At 45.5% G+C, this 18,791-nt stretch overlaps 1 pseudogene; it reads right to left on the bottom strand.

Annotated features, from left to right (window-relative positions):
- Positions 1-263: 263 nt before the first annotated feature.
- On the bottom strand, positions 264-8,405 carry LOC124648785 (annotated as a pseudogene).
- Positions 8,406-18,791: the final 10,386 nt, after the last annotated feature.

Here is an 18,791-nt window from a genome sequence, read left to right as displayed (position 1 = left end):
GTGATGTCCTAAAGAGACAATGTCACCCTAGTTGACGTCCGCAACATTATGCATCTTGCAACGGGAAACACATGTTCAGAATGATACTCAGCTAAACAGATCTATGATATTAATATTAATTGTTTTACCAACACCATCGAGCCATGAGGCATGGATAGGATGTCCAAAAAAAAGTTGAGACTTGACAACAAGCGGCAATGGTACACAAAAAGGAGGCAACACGCCGATGCAATGCCAACTCGACTAAACGAAAGGACGGTCTTGGCAAAATTGGGGCTCCGAAGAGCATGCAGCCACAATGACAGTACATAATTAGTATCCCCACAACCTCAGCATATTTTAAATAAAGCTGGCCATACACCAAAACAAGCTCTATCTGTAAGTTAAGCCGAGGCCCCTAGGCAGCTGGTTAGTACTATCTTCTACCACTTCAACACATGATAAGCCGAGGCACACCAGCTGCATGTCTATCTGCAGGCAGCGAATCAGTCAGCTCTCCCTCCTCGGGTGGCGAGTCTTCCAGGATTTGGTATTGAAGTCCAGCTGGATCTCGGGGTGCAGAATCTGTCTCTCCCAGCCCATTATGCTGGACATCAGCTGATGTTACCTCATCACTATCGGCAGGGTCAATTGGTTGCTCCGCAGGTACACTTCCAATATGATGGCAGGCTCGTGGATTGGTAGGCACATCGTCAGAGGTTGACACAGTTTGGTTTGCTCTTCCAGAATCACTAGAGCCTGACAACGAAATGCTCATGTCAGAGTCCGTAGCCCTTTCTGCAAGATACTCGTGGATTGGAGGGTCACTTCTTCCTGGGACATCATAGTTGCAAGGTTGCCCTGATCGGCCGTTGGTATCTGTCCAGTAGTCACCTGGAGAACTAGTAGTATCATGGTATGTATCTAGCATCAACTGGTCAATAACAGAGGCTTTCACTGGTCCATCTCCTTGCATTTCTTCGTCATGGATGTATGACTCCCCCTCATTGCCCATTTCCAAATCACCGGTGGTGCTCATAGATGCAATGCCTGCTATGTCCCTTTGTGAATCACCAGAGCACGGTTTTCTGCTGCATTGGTGCCCCATTGATTTAGCAATCTCGTGATGTTTCTGAGCATAATCGCTGCGGCTCCAGAGAGAAAGAGGAGGAGGTGATAGATTCCATTGATCCATCTGCTTGTTATCAGCATCTAACGATCCAGGCAAATAGAATGACTACATAATTTTACAAAAGAAACCGTCAGGATAAAAGAAATATCATCAGCATGAACTATGTGAGTTCTCAAGGAGAATACTGTCCAAACGTACCTTTCCTGAGAGCTGATTACAATCTTCCCATATTAGCTCATAAGGTGGGTATTTCTTATCCAACCTGCAACATCAAGTGTGAAATGTTGTTGGAGATCAACAACAACCAAAAAGTTTTATGGGAAGATAAAGAGAGAGATGCAGTACCTTTCAGTTTCCTTGGGAACAATAAGAATTATCAGTTTTGGCTTGAAACTTAGAGCTTTGTTGATGAATTGGTTTGCAAGAGAAGCTTTAAACCCAAAAGGAGGATTCAGCCCCATGATCTGCGGATAATAGTAACTACTGAATACACGAAATCTAGAAGTTTGCATAATGGATACTAACAAAATAACACAGCTATACCAATCGTGATCCAGCAGGCAATTCATCTGGTTGAACTGTCATCCAGTCTCGTCTCTCAAAATTGAAATTATTCTGGAGAAATGTTTATAATGTTGTATCAGCCCACTGTGCTATAAAATTTGATTAAGGGAGTAGTAGCAAAAGAGAAAGTGGGGTGTGTTAGGTGCCTGGTCAGGCACCCATATCTGAAATTTACTATTCATATATTAACTAAACTATGTCAGATTAAAAAAAAAGACTATGCAAAACAGTAGAACTGTAAGCACTACCTTTGGCTGGATGAGATCATAATTTTTATAGAAGCAATGCTTTTCAGAATCTTCAAGTTTTTCCTTCAATAATGTGCTAAAATCATTTGAACCACAGCAGAAGTCAACGACCTAAAAGAATAAGAATAAGGCATAAGGTTCATCGATTAAGATAAACAGCTCTATTGATCACAATATTGCGGTCAGTTCCGTATCTGGGTCAATAAAATAAGTGGTACCGTTAATTTCGAAAGTTCCAAAAGAAAAATGAAGAGAGACCACAAATCATGAATATACAGGCAAATAAAAACCTAGTTAATGCAAGAATGGAAAATAGCACAGGCAGATTTTAATTATTCGAAGAATGAAAAAAGTCAAGAAGGTAATTATATGACATATGTTACAAATAGGTAGTATACAAGCAAGGAGTTTCAAAGAAACAAAATCAACTGACCATTGTTCTTGCAGACAATTTTTCTCGCAGACAATAATGATATCTAATTGTGCTTAATTATTGAAAATACAAATGTGAAAGATTTTTGGCACTATTTCACTTTTGTTGCCGGCCAGTAACTCGCAATACACGATACGAGAAGGCTGGTTTTAGTTTTCTGAACTCTGAAGTAGGCTGTTAGAGCATCTCCACCAGTGCCACTCAAAATATGTCGGGACCACCTCAAATAGTGTCTGGTTTGAGGGCGTCCAGACACATGTCCGCACCGATCAATGAGGCCGCCCACCGCACAAGTGTACATTCGTTTTTTTGTTGTTTCTAAAAGAAGCAAAACTTGGACATAAATTTGACAAACAAATTTGATATTGAAACTCGTATATTTGCAAAATTCATCTGTGTTGAAGCAAATTTAGTAGTGCAAAATTGTAACTATATAGAAGCATTTTTTGTCAAACAGAAATGAACAAAAACATGGCCTGAACACACGCTGGCGCTTTACAGCGTAGCCACAGATAATCACAGCAATGGATCGCTTGACGCTTGACTCAAACTTGAAAAACCCTGGCGGTGGCCTTCGGTGAATGGATTGATCCATCTTGTAGCCTTGCTCCGCTTCACAACGCCCTAGGCAGAGTGGAGGGCATGTGGGCCAGTTGAGGGTGTCTGGATGGATGGGGACACCGCATTGGGCCAATTAGGGTGGGGGGCATGGGGGTGCCAGTGAAGATGCTCTCACTCTCAGTCAGTTTAACCATGGATGGTAAGTTGTATAGCTCCACCTAAACTAGTATGTAAATATGTAATACAATGCTATTCCAATCAATTGCTGGGCCTTTTTTGTTTTTTGCAGAGGCACCACCACCTTATGGAGAGAGCATATATGTAGTATCCAATATCTTTTCTGTTATTGAATAACTAAAATACCTTATGGACAGACCATATATGTAGTAGTATCCAATATCTTTTCTGCCATTGTATAACCAAAATAACAGATTATGTATTTATTTGACATGAGTTAGAAGAGGATTATAAGAGGGTGCATCTTCACATATGTGAGAATTAAGGGAGAGAACGAAGGAATATATTTACCGTATCACCACTTTGAATATACCATTGTAGCTTGTCCACAATCTGCACAATTCCAAAAAATTCCTTCAGTACGACAGCATATAGTATTTAAATAAGGGACTGTTTGGAAATCTGCATTTATTAATAAAGTTTTGGTATACAAGTCAGATTTCAACAAAATACAAGAAGTTTACGAAGAAACACTCTTCTTATAAAGAATAAACTATAGGCACCACCTAATTTGACACAAGCTGTGCACGAAAAATCAGATATTTAGAACTTTTTAGTTCTAAGATCATGCCTCAGAAACAGGTAATGACTAACAATTCCAATGCATGATCGAAATACCTGCTGACTGTTCTTAAAAGTAAAGGAAATAGTATGCCTTGCTATTTTCTGCATCAGTTATCAAATTAGGAGGTGCAAATCGAAACCTTACCTCAAAATAAGTTTATCTTGGTTTGACCTAGAATTCCATTTAAAATAAAGAAAATAGTATAGACAAATTTACATCAATATTAGTTACACCAAATTCTTGAATGAGAAATGTATTACCCATGTACTAACCTTGGTGTTTTTGTGCATCAGGTGTCAAATTAGGGGGATGCAGATTGCAGTTTATGGTTTTACCTAGAATTATGTTTCTAACCAACAGAAAGAAAAAATGATCTAGATGTTTTTAACATTAACACTAGTTAAATTAGAAATTATATACCCACGTAGCATTTTTTTCCTTTGACCGTAATGCAAGGCTTAATAATATTTAAGACTTTGATGAACAATGTGCGAGTCTAGATTTTAGGCAGAACAAGATATGGGAATAAATAATTCAAGGGGAGAGGAGAAGTGCCAACATGACAAGTTGCTATCACAAAAAAAAATTGTAGAAAGAATAAACAGGGAATTTTTAAATAATTTGTAGATCTACCTTCTCAAGCTTGTCCAATTTTGTAAAATGACGCCCATATGATGTATAGCGCATGCCATGAAGAAATGGGGCAAGATATATGTTCAGCTTGTTCTGCAGGTAATAGTTCACCATATCATGTATATTGTGATTATGGGCTTGCTATAACAGACAACAAACTACATGCATGTATGTCGTATATGATATATCATTAGTCATATGATATTTTCTAGTTACAATGTTGCAGTCAGATTATCTCAATGTCTTAGTAATTATTAGAAACGGAAAAATTATACAATCCTAAAAATGCAAAGATGAAGCGAATGCATAAATTGGTATGTGTATGCCAATTGCCAACTATCTAGTCTTCATTTCTGATATATTCAAATCATAGCTGTTTCAAACAGTTTAATGTACCTTCCACTTTGAAATTTGGAACAGTTCATATGGTGCACAAAAAGCTTTGGCACTTTCTATTGCTGCACCATTTTCTAACATATGAACAGCAGTTTTAACAGCCTGCCAAGAATACACGTTAAAATCAACCAAATTCAAGCAACTGCTTCTACAAATGTACAGCAGAGTACCTCAACAGATCTTTCGACCTTTCCCAGTGTAACTTTCTCAGTATTCTTCATATATGATGTATACGTAGATGAAACCACGAGATTTTCTGAACATCCTCAATAGTTATATCTGATGATGCTTCCTGTGCAAACTCATAAATCCTGAAAGACTATCACTAAGTTAGTCTTGGTTGCATTACAGGCTATAGCAATGTAAAAAATACTCCCTCCGTCCCAAAATATAAGGCATCTAAGGATTAGTTAAAAGTCAATGTTTTTAAAGTTTGACCAAGTTTATACACAAAAATATAAATATTTACAATACTAAATCATTATCAATAGATTCACCCTAAAGTATATTTTCTTAATATGTCAATTTGATATTGTAGATGTAAATATTTTTTTCTAAATATTTGGTCAAAGTTTGTAAGGTTTGACTTTTGACCAATCCTTAGACGCCTTACATTTTGGGATGGAGTACTACAGTATTGAAGTTTGAAATGCACAACTTTGCAAATATAGACACAATGTAATGCAAAGGTAACAGTGCCAGGGATCCTCAGAATATTTGACATGATAGTGACCCATGAATAGTTAGAACAAAGTAAACACTGAGATGCTACATTTCTACTATTTTGTTTTATCTTGATGTACATCGGATACCGTGCAGTTCAATTAAGACAAGATGCACAAACTTTTCAGCTTCTTAAAATAGCATTCTGCAGGACTCCAAGTGCTTCAAGAACACCATTTCACTCATTCTTATCAGAAACAGTAGTTGTTTTGGAACTGCTTATTCGAATTTACAAAGTGGTCCAGTGAACTATAGCTTTTGCTACTGTCATCTACTAACTTTACAACTAAACCCAAATCTCTAAAATCATCTTAATCCTATAAGTACAAGAATTTTAGCGCCCCCTCCATTCCTAAATACAAACCTCTGACGCTCTCCAAAATACAATTTGGATTACATTCTTTCACCACATATTTCACTAAATGACACAAAGATATGACTTCATGAAACTAGTAAGACGCCCATGCTATGCTGCAGAACTAAAAGAAATCTGTCAAATTAATTCAACTTGAATTTTCATTTATCAGGGATGGAGCAGAAACTGGGTGGAAACGGTAGCTTGCTGCGCTGATGTAGGTGTATGGCCGCACTTATCATAACGATAAAGAAGGCTAGAAAAGGAGTGCATGAACAACACCAACACAGATGTTTATGATTAGGAAATATAACTTTGTAGAAAAATCAAGTAAAATTGATTTGGCAAGGCAAGTATATATATACTTCCATAAATACTTAAGTATTCAACCAGTAAACTTGAATTTGTAACGAAGTACATCTGAAGACCATAAACAGCTGAATAAAGAATGCAGAAGGAAAGGGTGATATATTTACCTCCTCGCCGTGTTTATGTCAACCTCAGGGAACGAGCTAATGGGGATGACCTGCGTAAATGCTTTTTCTCCGAACAAAGGCCTATCGGATTGAAGTTTTGTACCTCCAAAGACAGGAGGAACCTTCTTCTTTGTAGCTATCAAATTGATGGAGGAAGAACAAGTCATTGAACCAAACGATCTTTTGCTACTGGACGATGGGACATGGAGGCAGTCCTCAAGGCGTCGTATCTTGACCCTTTTCATTCCATTCACATTAGAGGATTTTTAGTGATAGAAGGATCAACAGGAAATTTAATATGATCCGTTGGAGCAGTCCGGAGTTTTGGATCAATATTGTGCTTTCTGGCCAAAGAAAAAGATCTAGTCAAATATATGTACATGAATAATGAGAAAGACTAAATATCCCCAGGAAACGAATCTTACAGGCAGTATATTAAGATACGATTGTTGGGCAGAAGACCATCCCATGCCCTTTGTAAAATGCAAATACCATTCTCAATTATGTCATCAAAGGCAATATTCCTATTTACATATACGTATTAGTTAGTAAATAGCAAACAAGAAAAGCAAACTAAGCAGGCACAAATATGGGAACACGTTTTTATTGCCTTGGCAAACATCTTCTATGATATGACTTTGGGCAGCGCCGGCAAACAGCAAACTGCAGCTCCGAAACCTCCTTGTTTTCACCATATTTGCAAACATCACATCTATGAACTGGACATGCAAATTTCGCCCCATTGATTATCCTTGTAGTGTACTCAGTTGCTTTTGCTTCATTTTCAGGGAAGAGTAACTGTGCAACACATTTAGCATGATAAAAGTGCCCACAACTTGCTGAAGCACAAGGAAATACCTACAAGGAATAAGAATTTGAGTATGTGGCCAACTAGTCTGAAATTTCTCACAGCTATGAGGTGATAGGGATTTAACCTCAGGAGGATCTGTTTTAGCTGAACCCAGCCTTTGACAAGCAAAACATTGATATGTTTGATGTTCACAATTCTTGCACAGAAAAACTTTCATCGCCTGCGGATATGTATACGTTTATCAAAAGATTCCTGGAATAGGTAAAGTATAGTAAAAATGATTTCATCCACAAGTGTGAGGATCAGAATAGATACATCAAACTGGTCCCTAGTATAGCCCAACGTTTTGCAGTCTTCACCAGCATCTTTTGTCGCATGAAACGACCTCAGACACTTTCCTTCACAGCTGTATACAATTAAGCAGAGGTGCACATCACAAATGAGAAACCAAGGAAGAATATAGAAGAGCAGATTATTCTACATGATACATAAAATGATAATACACGTTTTATGATATAAATGAGGCAGCAGAACACATAAATGGCACCAAAATGTTTGTTTTAATTATATGAAGATACTTGCAGATTTAGTGGAACCAAAACACACACTATACATACTGAAGAAACAGATTTCAACAGAAAATGATGCTTAAGCAGTGAAGCTAGCCAGCAGAAAGGGTGCAGAACAAATTACTCCAAGTGAGCACAAGCGGCATCAGGCATCCAACTGTAATACACATATAGCCAGTCATGACTACACATCCAGAAGTTTCCGTCAGCTTCCACACAAAACAACCGGCTAATTATAATAATTTGTAGATAAAGGCATCTCATTCTGTTAAACAGCATCGACATATTACTGCACGAAAAGAGTTATTAAGCTTTGAACAGGAGCAACTATGTTCTCCCATTCTACCCATACTCCCATAGCAGATGCACGTTACGTGATTAACAATAGTTTTACTTTTTTTCAAAAACCTTATGTTGTTTATCCTGCAGTAGTTTCAGTATTAATCTAAAACCAAAAGTTCAGATTTCTGTAACAGAAATGGGCTAAATCTATACATAATTCAGTACAACCATAATATATGCTGAGAGGTTCCTTAACACGGTATTTAAAATTGATTATTTCATTGCACTTTGTTCAAAGCAGATAAAACAGAAAACAAATAAAAGTGTACCTTGCGATTTCACCACCATTATCACATAAGGCACAAATCAAATCAATGCCAGTGGAACTGTCCTCATCAGCATTCTCAGCCATATCTGGTATCAACAACAGGTTCTTGTTTGTGAAACCTGTGTAAGCACCACAAAAATATTTGCTAATCATCATTGTAGGGCTGTACACATTTCACACAAATTGCTTGAAATAAAGTAAATCAAAGTTATAAACAGTCAACAAGAAAAAGATGTACCGCGCCTTCTCAAGTAAATAGTCATTTGGCTCACGCAATCGTGCATCATAGGACCGTATAACAGTGTGTTTTTTTTGTAAGTTAGTGTTGAAATCTTTTTGAAGCTGTTTGATACTGAGATGAAGTAATGACAAAGTACCCAAAGAAAAACTTAATGCTGTAAACAGTCAGCTAGAAAAACATGTGCCGCTCCTCTTCCAATTAAATAGCTGATCAGGCCACACAATTGTACGTCATGAGGTGCCGATGGTATACTGTATTGTTATGTTTTCGTAAATCAGTGTTCAAATCTCTTTGAAGCTACTTGGCATTTTGTGTTGTCCCCTCCCAACGGCCACCACGCACCCAAATAGGGGCACATTATTGCCAATGACTGCCCTGATCACTACTTACTGAAGTTGCACAAGGAGTGAGAGAAACACTGGCTAATACTTCCTTTTCGGCTGCCCTGATTTTTCACAATTGCCTCTACTTTGCAATTTCGACCAAATCAGTACAACATTAAGTTAGTTATATAGTTCTCAAGAAATTCCCAATGTACCCCAAATTTGTTTCCTTGCGCCAATCTCTGAAACTGAAAACGCAGATACATGAATAAACACCCACGCCCCACCAGGCACGCTCCAATTTAGGCACTGCTATTGGCAACAAAACAGACGCACGATGGAAACTAGCGATGCAAAGGGAACAGGATACGCGCAGCCATGCCCGCATCCACATGGCCACAATCGTGCACGGAAAGTGGATCGACACCTGGACGGTTAAGACCTCCTTAAATTCCTCCGGTTTCTTCTCGAAATTCAAATTGCAGTCTCAGTTTGTTACGGAGCGGTAATACTAGTAGTAGTGCGCTGCGCACGACCCTCGGAACTCCCTGATGAGCCTTACAAGACAAGTTTCGAAAATAATACCCCCGGAAATACAGCAACCGCTGCCGTTTGAGATGGATCGGGAGGGAACGGGAGATGGAATGGAGGAGGTGTTCGGAAACGCAAAAGCACCGGCGGCCGGGAAGCCGTCGCCTGCGTTACCTTGCCCAGTTGGCGAGGAGCGGCGGGTGGTACGGCGGCGATGGCCGAGTGGCGGCGTCGCGGAGGCTTCCCCGTCCACTCTAAACTGCCCCCAATCCAAGCAAACCTCGAGCACAAAAAAATCCGCAGAAAATGGAGAAGGACGCAGCGATTCCGCTCCCCAGCAGCGCGGTTACCAGGCGTAGCAAACGATAATCAACGAATAAAATCACCACCTTAACCGAGAACACACGGCGTGTACGGAGATACGCCCAATCATGGGCAGCAAGCAAACGCGGCCAACGAACCAAATCAAAATCCTAGTTCTACTCACCCGGCGCAGAGAAAAGGGGAGGGGAAAACAACACACACACGAAAGGGAGGCGCAAGCAAAATCTCAGCGGAAACAGCCCCAAAAAATCGCACCAAAATCACCGCGAAAGGCAGGCATTCCCCTCCACCGCGAATCTCTACCAGGAAGCGTCGCCAATCGATCGCCCGGAACCCCACGAAAATCACACCCAACAGGCGGCGAGTGGTTCGTGAAGCACGCGTACCTCGCTGCGCCGCGCGATTGGAGGAGCCGGGGCGTCAGACGGCCGGCAGTCTAGGGTTTTTGATCCCGGCGGCGACTAGCATAACCCCCTCCTCCCCCTCCTCCAGCACAAAACCCACATGACCAGAGAGGATTATTTGGGGAAGCCGAAAAACTCTCTCTCATACATACACCCACGCTCTGAACACACGAGGTATGATGAGTAGTGGGATGGGAGAGAGAAAGAGCGGCGAGTCACTGCTCACGTCCGTTTTCCGCGCCTCCTCTAGCCACACTCTTCACCGCCCACTGAGCACCCTACCCCACCGTACCCGGGCCCACTTTTCGTGAGTAGGACTTGGCAGTTGCACGGTATAGAACGAAAGGCCCTTTATGCGGGACCAACCTGTCAGCGAGGATTCGAGCCGTCGGATGCACGACCGAATATTTTCCTCGACGACACTGGCGCGCGGGGCCCACGGAGCGGGACGCCGCTCTACACAGGAGTCCGTTGGAGGCGAAGCGCCTCCGACGGCGGCGATCTGATCGTACGGCGGTGGACGGCTGGGATGCCAGGTGTGGTGTGGGTGCTTTGGTAGGTGCCTGGAGTTACCGCGCCGGAGTTACTGCCTGCCTGCAACTATGTCTTTTCTGCTTCTCGCTCTGCGCGGCGCGGAAAGCTTTTAACCGCCTTTTTCGATCGCGCAGGGCCCCTCTCCGGTTTGGTGAAACAACCACATCTCTTGGCTACCGTCCCACGCAAAACTGCACGGAAACCCAGCTGCGGTACGGATCGCCGCAGCTTTTCATCCTGGACGGCCGCGTCTCTTCTTGTCGCTACGCGTAGAGGAAACCATACTTGCTTGAAAAAAATTAGTTTAGAAAGTTCGAAAATCATACTTAATTTTTTTTAAGAAAAAATCTATAAAAATAGTGTAACAGTCAATGATGGCCCTACAGGGACGCAAAATCGCAACGCTGAGTTATTTGAATTTCGGGCTTAGGCTAAATGACAAAATCTTACGAGATTTTGCAGTTAGGAAAATATGCACCTTTCACTATACTTGGATCCATCTTCCTTTCGATTTCGTGCGTCTCGTTAGACGCATTATTTTCAAACGAGGTTTTACGTGTTTACAGGGCACGTCGTTGAGTATACATCCAGAATTTCGATTACTGTTTCCGTTCCGTAAAAACTTGCTCAACGTTACCTAGATATGGTGTTGAGAAAGTTATTTTGGGACGGAGGTAGTACAACTTTTTAAAATTTGTAAAAATATTTCTAAAATAAAAAAAGGATCATTAGAGACCACGAGCCAGAAATTCCTACTCTTAGGCTACCGCCTAGTTCAGCATATTCTTTTCTTTTCTGATCCCGGTAGGGAAGGAGCCCCACGGTTCCGTAAGTAGGAGAGGTGAGACACGAGGAAATCACTCCAGCCGGAGATTGACGGTTGGGCGCACAACAGCATCTTCCGTCACAACCCGGTTCTCAAGTACGAAAGTTAAGGAGTTTCATGTGTATGAATCTAAACTTGTTTCTTCTTTTCGTTCCTCCGAACTTCTTGTTTTACGTAACAAGTAGTAGACATGTAAGTGTAAAACGGTCTCAACTTTCTCCCAAAAAAGATGTTTGGGCTTTCTGGATGATGGGATTTAATTATAAATTGTTGGTATTTGCAGACAGTAGCAGCTCCGATCATTCTCTCCGGAGTTGCTCCCTTCGATAAGAAAAGTAGATCAGTACACCATACCATCCACTAAAATTTCAAATACATTCTTTGTTATTTCGCTTTTTGCATAAATACATGAATAATAAATAGCAGGTGGCCATTGATCGAGCTCTGGCAAGATCCTATTGGCGGTAGCGAGGGCAATGGTGGCAGTCTCCCGCAAGAAGTGGTGGCAGCCAATGATAGTCTATGAGGCTAGGGGCATACGCCATACCCGACGATGTCAGCGGAGGGAGGAAAACTTAAGAGCATCTCCAGTCGCGTCCCCCAAACCGTTCCCCAAACCGCGCCGGATTGAGCGTTTGGGGGACGTGTTCGTTCAGTGTCAGCGTTTGAGGGACGTCGCTCCCGGTCCGCGTCCCCCAAACAAAATTTCGCAAATTTTAAACTTAACTAGATTCGATTAGATTCGTCCAAATTTACATAGATTCGAACGAAATTTGACTAACTTTAAAACTAAACCTAATCTAGAACCGCTTGCGGCGGCCGGAGGCGTCGTAGTGCTTGCTTGGAAGTTGTACATCTCGTCGGTGACGACCTCCCGCTTGCCGCGCTCGTCGACGGGCTCGTCCACGGGCTCGTCCTTCACCAAGCCGCTTGGTCTCGCCTCGCCGTCGTCGGTGAGGTCCACCAGCGGCTTGCCGGAGTCGAGGATGGACATGGCGATCGCCGCGTCCAGGTCGCCCCTCCGAGCGTCCTTGTCGTCCATGGACGCCATGAACGCCGCCCGCAGCCACGGGCGGTCCTCGGGGTCGTCGGCTGCCGGCGATGAGCCGCTGCTGCCGCTCGTACTCCGCCGGCGGCGCCGCTGCGGCGCTTCCTCCGGCTCCTCCTTCACCTCCGGCTCGGGATGAGGAGGGCGCCGCCGCGCCTCCCTTGCTGCCGCCCGCTGCCGCTGCCGCCACGCCTTGTGTTGACGGGCGTCGCCGGCTCCTCCTTGACCTCCCGTTTGGGGACGGTGTAGGGCGCCGACCGTGACGACGAGGACGGCGTCGATCGCGCCGGTCCCGAGGAAGAAGAGTGCGAGGAGGACGAGTACGTCGTCCTCCTCGGCTGCCATTGAGGAGACGGCGGCGGCGACGACGGCATCTCCAGCCGCGGAGCGCTGTTGCGGATGCCGCGGATGACGTTCTCGAGGGTGCGTCCCGGAACGCCCCAGAACAGGGCGCGGCCGTCCTTGTTCCAGCTGTTGGGGCCGCCGACGAGCCCGTCGGTGCTGTGCATCTCGACGTCGTACTTGGCCTTGAAGTACGTCGTCCACCGGCGTCGTTGTTCTCGACCGCCCACGTCGGATCCCTCCGCTCCTCCGCGGTGAGTTGAGCCCGCCGGGCCATGACGGCGTCCCACCATTGGTCCGTGCGCGGCCGGCGGCGGCGGAACGCCAATGCCGTTCACGGCCATCCTCCGGCCGCCGCTGCTGGCGGCCGCATGTCCGGCGGGACCGGATACCGGGCGCGGTACGGCGCCCACGCCTCCGCCACGGTGAGGCTGCCGCGTCCGGCCGTTCGCCGTGGCGATCTTGCGGGAGGACGACATTTTTTTGAGCGGCGAGGAGAGGATCCGGGAGGGGAGGCGGCGGCGACGAGAAGGATGAGCGGCGCTAACCGCAGGCGCCTTAAAACAGCGGCGGCAGCGGGGGTTGCACGCAATAACTCCGGCGCGGACGGCCACGCGGCCATGCACGACGAGACGCGTCCCTGCGTCGCCTGGGAAAACAGGGACGCTATTAACGTCGCTTGACCAAAGGTAGGCGACGGGGTTTTAGCCTTCCGTGCCGGCTGACGGGTCGGCCCCGCCACTCCCCGCCTCGCTTTTCGTTGTGTCCGGCGTCCCCGGAGCATCCCCTGTGGGACGGGGACGGGCTCGGGGCGCCGGACACCGTATCGGGCCGCGCCGGACAAAAATGGGCTTTGGGGGACGCGGCTGGAACGCTTTTTTTGTCCGGCGCGCCCCAAATCGCTTTGGGGGACGGTTTGGGGGACGCGACTGGAGATGCTCTAATGGCATTTAACTTTGGAGCAAATTCTCTAGCTTCGAGCTCGACTGAGGAGCATTCCCATTCTCCCAAACAAATACTAGTATGAAGGTTTTTATCTATCCATAAACATAGTGTTACATCCCTAAGTAAAAGATCAGCATGAAATAACCCTATTTGAAAGACAATTTCGGATAAATCCATTTTGGGGGCGAAATTGATTTTTCAAAGGAGGTTATTTTGAGCCAAAATTTCCACCAACGCGAGAGTTTTGTCGTTTATTCGGTGCTATGCATGGCGATTTACACAAAAATAACCCAAAAGTGGAAGAAAAGCACAGACTGACCCTCCGGCGAAACTATTTCACCAATCTAACCCTTTTGTGTGGCGCCCCTCCCACGGGCGCCACACATGCCCATGTGGCTCCCCTCCCGCCGGCGCCACACACCCAGCCCGACGTGGCCCCTCGCCGCCGAGCCGGTGCGCCCGTCCGACGTGGCAGCATGTGTGGCGCCCTCCCAACGGCGCCACACATGCACTTGTAATCCCCCAAAACATACCGTGAGACAATTCCTCCGGGACTTAGCCGTTTTGCGAGGCTCGATGTGTGGCGCCGATGACACGGGCGCCACACTAGCATGTGTGGCGCCGATGCCACGGGCGCCACACATCCACTTAAGTGTGGCGCCCGCGCCGCGCCCGGCCCGACCCGGCCGGTTTCTTCTCTTCTCTCTCGTTCCTCCCGAGGAAACCGCCGCCGCCGCCCGAGTCCCCTTCGCCCCCCCACCAAATCGACCAAGCAATCGTCAGATCCGGCCGGCCAAGTCCTTCCTCCTCCATTCCTCAAGGTATTCCCCTTCGAATCCCTCACATTCATCCACTAATTTCATAGATCTTGCTAGATTTGCACATGAACCCTAGACATGGAAACTAGATTTGAAATGGCTATGTATGTGTTGAATGTGTATGTGTAGGAACCCTAGATATGTAGGAACCCTAGATATGTAGGAACCCTAGATATGTAGGAACCCTAGATGTGTTGAATGAAATTTTACATGTATGTGTTGAAATCCTTATGTATGTATGTGGTGAAAGGCAAAATTGGAGCTTAGCAAATGCATTCTATTGTCTTACATATGTCTATTATGTGCCTAGGAATGGTATGTCTTACGAAATTCATATGTGTGATGTATTTGGATATGAACTCTCATGTATGTGTGATGTATATGTGATTCGAAAGTTAGATATATTCTCATGTATTCTTGATGGAATAACTCATATTTGTTAGGAATGTATGTGTGATGGCTTATTTGGATATATTCTCATGTATGTGTTGCTCATATTTGGTATGAATGGCTCATAATATGTTGTATGTGTTGCTCATACATGTAGGATGGTGTGGCTTCTGGATGAAGAGTACGACAGGGAGCACCGGGCTGTTCATATGACGGAGAGGGGAACGGATCTTCACCCTTTGAAGATTCGTTACCATGGCACACCGGATATACCTTATGACGAGAGGTACACGGAGTTCATCCGGCCTACCGGTCTTATGCCGTTCATATCCCTTGTAAGCCGTGGGGGCCACACATGAACCCCTCGGCACTCACCGCCCTTGTCGACCGGTGGAGGTCGGAGACTCACACCTTCCACTTGAGGGCCGGCGAGATGGCCCCTACTCGGCAGGATGTTTCCATGATCCTTGCACTACCTATTCGGGGCGAGCCACCGTGTATGAACACAGCTTCGATGGGTGGCGCGGACAGATGGAGGACCTTATTGGCGGGGCTCCTCCGCCGCCGGAAAATCCAAAGGAGAGAGTTCCCGCCGGCGCGTCTTTCACTTGGATCGGAACTAACTTTGCGGAATGCCCCATAGAGGCCGACGAGGACACTCGGAGGACGTACGCCCGCGTGTACTTATGGTACATGATTTCCAGGACTCTCTTTCTCGACGGTGGGGGTAAGCTGGCCCATTGGTGTTGGCTGAAGGCGCTTACGGTGTTGGACGCCCGGTGGAGTTGGGGAACAGCGGCACTTGCCTACCTCTACCGGCAGGTGATGATTTGTTCTATGTACTATTTTCCTATAGTAGTGCGCTACACAAAGTAGTAACCAAATATCTTATGTACGCAGTTGGACGAAGCTTGTCGCAGGACTGGGAGCAAGACGGGTAGCGGCGGTATTGGTGGATGCATGCTCCTACTTTCCGTATGGAGCTGGGACCGCCTATCAGTTGGGCGTCCCAGGGTACTCAACGAGACGCCATGGCCTCATTTCCCTCACTTTCCTGATCGGGAGCCCACTTGGGCATACCTTTGGGACAATGTCTCGGAGATGACGAGCGATCCAATGATCATGTACGAGCAGTACACTGCGGAGTTGGACACTCTTACCGCTGAGCGGTGTAACCGATCACTGCGGAGTTGCAATCCTAGTTTTGATTGATTCTACCGGCATCTACTAAATAATTGTATGCTGCAGGTGGAATGGGAGCCATATGGTAGCTACTACCGTATTGGCGCGGCGATGACCGACCTAAACCCCAAGTGCACGGAGGAGGCGCAGTTCGGCGTATGCGCTGCCCACTCATATGCATGTGGCTTGTTGAACACCACCAGCCGCAAAGAGTGATGAGACAGTTTGGGCTGTATCGGGAGGAGGAGGAGCAGGAGCAGCAGCGGGAGCGAGCGGCAGCAGGAGCGACAGCGAGGAGCAGCCAAGGCAGCGGACGAAGAGGATGGCCGTCCGGAAGCAGCCCGTGAGGACGACACGTCGAGGACGACACTAGGATGTGCTCCGTGTTGTTGTGAACTATATCTTCATAAGTATCGATTTGTGAACCCTATGTCATTTCGAACCATGGTCCGTAATGCTACTTGTTGTTTGAATCTACGTGCTACAATGTGACCTATGAAGTGTTATATGTGTATGTCATGAAATTTCTACTTGTTGTGTCCAATATTGTACTCGTAACTGTTGGAGTTTGGTAGGATTTTTCATGTTTTCAACACAAGTCCATGTGTGGCGCCCTTCCCACTGGCGCCACAAGTGCTAGTGTGGCGCCCGTGGCATCGGCGCCACACATGCCAACTTATATGAACCATTGGGTCCAAAACATACTGTGGGACAAATCCTCTGGGACTTAGCCGTTTTCGCGAGGCTCTATGTGTGGCGCCCATGGCATCGGCGCCACACGGCGCCCGTGTCATCGGCGCCACACATCGAGCCTCGCAAAACGGCTAAGTCCCAGAGGAATTGTCTCACAGTATGTTTTGGGGGATTACAAGTGCATGTGTGGCGCCGTTGGGAGGGCGCCACACATGCTGCCACGTCGGATGGGCGCACCCGGCTCGGCGTCGATGGCGCCACGTCGGCTGGGTCAGTGGCGCCGGCAGGGGGAGCCACATGGGCATGTGTGGCGCCCCTGGGAGGGGCGCCACACAAAAGGGTTAGATTGGTGAAATAGTTTCGCCGGAGGGTTAGTCTGTGCTTTTCTTCCATTTTTGGGTTATTTTTGTGTAAATCGCCGCTATGCATCGGATTCGGGCAAAAGTCCCTGACGTGATTGATTCTGCGTAGTTGGGATTGGGGGAATGGCCTGGCAGTTGAGGCGGAAAAGCCAGTTTGCTCGGGGCACCCGGCGCGTGAAAGCAATACACGGTACAGTGCGTAGACGGCGAGGCTGAGACGGTGAGACCTGGGCCACGCAGAGTTACTGTTCGTGTCATTTCCCTCTGCAAGGCAAGCTTTTACTGCAGCTTTATAATCGCGGTAAGACTCACAATCCTGTTTCGACAAAGAGTACAGCCAAAATTATTATTGGTTGGTGCGACGGGCCACGCAGAGTACACGCGGTTTACGATCGTGCACGGTTCGATCAAAATGGTATTCTCCACGTGAGCAGTCTATTCCAGGTTCCTGATTTTCTACGAGAAATACGAGTGCTACTGACATGAATTGCTTTGATTAAGTTGGAGACACGCATCCTTATTCGAAAGAGGAAACTGTCGACGGTCAGAGATAGGATGCTTATAAGGTCGACTTATGTTGAACGGAAATCTACAAAAGCCATTTCGGTCGTGCTGAGTTTGTCGCCATTTATTGCAGTTTTTGGATCAAGATAGTTGCCAAGACGGTTGCAATTGTTGTGGTTTAGATTGATTGGATTCCATGATGGGATTATAGGGATTATATTATAGACGGTTGCAATTGTTGCCCGTTTCAAAGGAAGAAATTGGTTGTACATTACAACAAATTTGCACTTCTGGATTGTGCAAGAGCACCGAAAAGACAATGCATCTTTTGTCTTAAGAAAATAGACTCAGATTGAAGAAAAAAATGTTGTGAATAGGAAATTCACGTTTGATCTTGGGTTGATCTTGGGCCTCTTGGGCGCACATGTTCCTTCAAAATATAGAAAAAGTTTTGAACAAATTTTATATCGAAACATCTATATATTCTATGTCAGAACAACCAAGTTTTGTGGAAACCCGGTATTTTCTGTGTCTTGTGTGAGAAAAGATGAAGATATGTGTGGAAAGCATTTTTAGCACCGTTTTTTTTACACCCAACACAAATAATATCGATTTTTCATGAAACAACTTCGCGAGCACATAGAAAATGGAGATTTATTTTTATCATAACTTCCTGACATTTTAAAAATCGCTTAAAACTCATTTCAAAAACGGCCCTTCCATTATGATTGACAAACATAACTTTTATGGGCCCAACCTACAAAATTGGTGGTAATCGCACACGGGCCTCACATTGCAATTTTCTGAAACCAAATCGACCCCACGAATCGTTGAAGGAAGAGCCAAGTTTTTTCTAAAGCGAACTCCACTTCAATAACTGGAGTGGACACTCCTATTCTCCTCTTCATCTCCTACTACCTAGTTTGCCGAAGTCAGGGCGCAAATGTACTTTTGATTCTATATGCATATGCTCCATTTACCAAACACTCTGAACCTTTTGTCTTGTATACTTTATATTCTTTGTGCCGGCTT

This window comes from Lolium rigidum, chromosome 1 (genome assembly GCF_022539505.1).
Source record: "Lolium rigidum isolate FL_2022 chromosome 1, APGP_CSIRO_Lrig_0.1, whole genome shotgun sequence".
Taxonomy (NCBI): Eukaryota; Viridiplantae; Streptophyta; class Magnoliopsida; order Poales; family Poaceae; genus Lolium; species Lolium rigidum.
The sequence above is the reverse complement of the archived record's forward strand: the minus strand, read 5'-3'. Positions and strand labels throughout refer to the sequence as shown.